This window comes from Filicampus tigris, chromosome 10 (assembly GCF_054856515.1).
Source record: "Filicampus tigris isolate MCC_2025a chromosome 10, RoL_Ftig_1.0, whole genome shotgun sequence".
NCBI classification, from domain to species: Eukaryota; Metazoa; Chordata; class Actinopteri; order Syngnathiformes; family Syngnathidae; genus Filicampus; species Filicampus tigris.
The window spans coordinates 24,906,549-24,909,958 of NC_141226.1; positions in this window are offsets into that span (position 1 = coordinate 24,906,549).

The following is a 3,410-nucleotide window of genomic DNA, read 5'->3' on the forward strand; positions in this document are numbered from 1 at the left end:
CCGGCAGGCCGCAAGACTCGATTGCACATGAGCGTTTTCTTTTGATGGCCTCCGCTTTTCTTGAAGCCTGCGCAGGATTGGTCCGTCTGTCTTCCAACTCGCCGACTTCCCGCCTTTGGCGTTTGGTTTGCCGCGCTGGTCATGAAGCGGGAAGACGACGGACGACTTCTCGCGCTCGCTGGCTTAGCTTTGGCCAAGCAGCCAAGGAAAACCAAAAGGCCCAAAGGTGACGGCTTTCTTCTTTGTCCGCGTGCACGTTTGAGTTTGACTCAAACGGACAAACGTGCATTTTTCACTTGACCTTTCGACAAACTCTCTCGGTCTGCTGAGTGAAGGTCCGCTGTGTTCGGGTCATGCGTTGCCATGGTGACGCCCCGCACCTGGCCGCGAGTGTGTCGTCACTCTAATGAAGGTCATTGAGCTACTTCCTGTTTGGGGGAGGCGGCTGCTGGCTAGCCTGCGTGCTAACTTGCGGCTGCCTCATGCACGCGCATGCACACACACGCGTGTGTGTATAGATTGTGCATTCAAACAAACACACACACACACGCACCGCTGGGAAAGTGTCACCCTAACGTTGCCTGCGAGGCTGCTGCGTATTGCCCCCCCCCCCCCCCGCGTTGCCTTGGCAACATCTTGTTGATCACCTGATCAACGACCTGACTCATACTTCTATACACACACACATGCACACACACGTTCTCCTATTAACAAATGCACACTGTAACACGCTTGCATATGCAATCATAATGACAAACATTTTCACACGCACAAAAACGCTCATGTACACCAAGCCACACGCGCACACACACACACACACAAAGGTCAGCGGGGCTGCGGCTTGGGAAAGTGTCGCCCTTCACGTCGCCTGCCAGGCTCCTGCTAAATTGCTTTGGGGTGTTTTTTCTCCCCTGCGGTGCCTTGGCAACAGCTTGGCGAGCACCTGATCAGCGACCTGAACTTTGAACCCTGCTTTGTTAATAATTGACTTGCACAACAGCAGTTTGGATGCTTAACACCTGACCCAGATTCATTGTGAATGAGCTGCACGAATGAGTTACCAATAAGAAGACGCGTCTGTGTGTCGCTCCGCCTTTTGGTCCGTCCCCGCCTTTGTTTAAAGATCAAGTCAAGTCCAACAAATTCTTCCCACAAATTTGTTCTCTGCGGCCGCCCTAGTCCAAACATGCCGTTCTGGGAAATGTTGCATTCGCGCAATAGGAATTTTGCAGCAGAATGCGGCCATTTTTAGATGCATCCGAGGGGGCGGCCATTTTGCCGAAAATGACACGGCAGTGGCTATCGGCTAAGAAGCGATCACGGCTCGGCTCGGCTCGGCCGACTTCCGACCTTGGTCGTGTGACCTTTGCAAGCTGAGCCCTGATTGGTGCTTACCTGCGCAACTGCGATGTCATCAGTGCTCAGCAAAATGGCCGCCCCCTCACAGGGATCCAAACGGCTGCGAAATTCAGATTCCGCAAGCGCAATATGAATCCGGATGGATTAGAGAGAACACTTTGCGGTCGACTTGCCCGTTAATAAAACAATTAGTCTCTGGACTTGTTTTTTTTCCCAAGGCCAAGGCTGAAAAATTACTCCAATTGTGAAATGAGATTTTTGTTGAGTTTTGCCGGCGCTCCCCGCGGGTCGGTCGCGGCGCGGCGTGGCGGGGCGCCGAGCAGCTGGGCCGCTCTCCCTCCCGCTTTCCGGCCTTCCTGCGCACAAGCGCACTTTTGTTGCCTTGCGACGCCGCCACAGGAGGCGCTTTGTCGCCCGCTTGTCGTTTGTTGTCTGCCGCCGCGTGAAAAAGTTGCAAGTTGATTTCCGGCCACGCCGGCCGCCGACCTTTCCGCTCGCCCGCAGCTGGAAGGCCGCCGACTGCCGCTCTGCCGTCGCGCCGCCGAACACGACCTTTTTTAAGAAAAACAACTCAATCTATTTTGTTGTTGCTTTTAGTCGTGGTCTCGGAACGCGTCGGGCGACTTCTCCCAGCACGGGCCGTCGCCTTTTTTTTTTTTTTCTTTCTTCCGCTCAATTGCTCGGTTTGATGATTAACGTTTAACGAACACGTTTCATCACCCAGTCGCGCTTTGTGTGTGTAAATCAAGTGCGCTGAAACCATTCTCACGCTTCCTCTCTCCTACTGCCTGGCACACACGCACGCACATGCACGCGCGCGCAATCTCTTTCACTTCACGTACATAGACATGCACACACGAGCGACAATTAAAGCGCACTTAATGCACACGCACGCACCGGAGCAGAGGTCGCCAACTCAGGAACGTTATCAGGCTTCTCAAGAGCTTGCTGATGAGCTGATCATTTGAATCGGGTGTGTTACAGCAGGGAGAGATGGAAAACCTGCAGGACGGGTGCCCTCGAGGACCGCAGTTGGTGACCCCTGCGCCAGAGTATCATTAAAGCGCACTTATGTACGCACGCTCGCTCGCTCTGTGTGTCCTACACACACACGCGAACAAGCCTGGGCGCTTATTGAAGCGCACGCACGCACGCGCACACACACAGCCCTTGTCAAAGACGCCACGCAGTAAACGGAGCCTTTGCAGTCATGTGTGAGCAGCACCCTGCTGGGACCCCGACACATGTCCGCGGCTCCACCTCAACCCTGAGGAGGATGATGATGATGAACATGAACATGATGATGATGAAGATGAAGATGAAGAAGACATGCTTTGAGAAATGTCTACTCCATAAACATCTCACAAACTTCTTTTTACTTTGAGTATGCCCGAATTGAACGATGACAACGTCACCGCCAACTCTTTGTGGTCACGTCATATTTAGATTGAACAGTCAGCACGCAGCTGGCTGGCCCAGAATAAACTTTGTGTCAGTGCGTGCGTGCGTGCGCGTGCACGCGTGTGTGTTTTGCTATTCCACCAGTGCGGCGAGTTCGAACGAGGTGAATTTTCCAGTCCAAGAAAAGTGCTGACACACTCCAAAACGCGACGACGTCACAGCTCGAGCGTTAACGAGCTTTTAGCCGATAAACTTCTAGCTTTAGGGGGAAAACCCCCCCCCAAACTTCTAGCTTTAGCACACTAATGCTAATTACACACACGCTAGCCACAAACCTCAAAGTGGAGCCGAGGAGGAGTTTGGGAGAAAATGCTTCACTCGTGTTTTGTTTTTGTTCCCTTTTTTTTCATTGCTGCAAAAAGATGAGGAGCTGTTGGCCTGGTTTTGTCTTGAACAAAACCAGATTTTTTTTCTAGCTTTGTAAACAGCAGTTTTTTTCCCCCATTTTGCTAAGTCAAATGACTTTTTTTGGGCCTTTTGTTGCATTTCTTTGAAACTGTTTTTTCATTTGCTTTCTCGTTGTCCTTTAACGTTAGATTTAAAGTTGGGTTTTGAAGGATTCAAGGAATTTTCCTTTCTTTCCAAATACG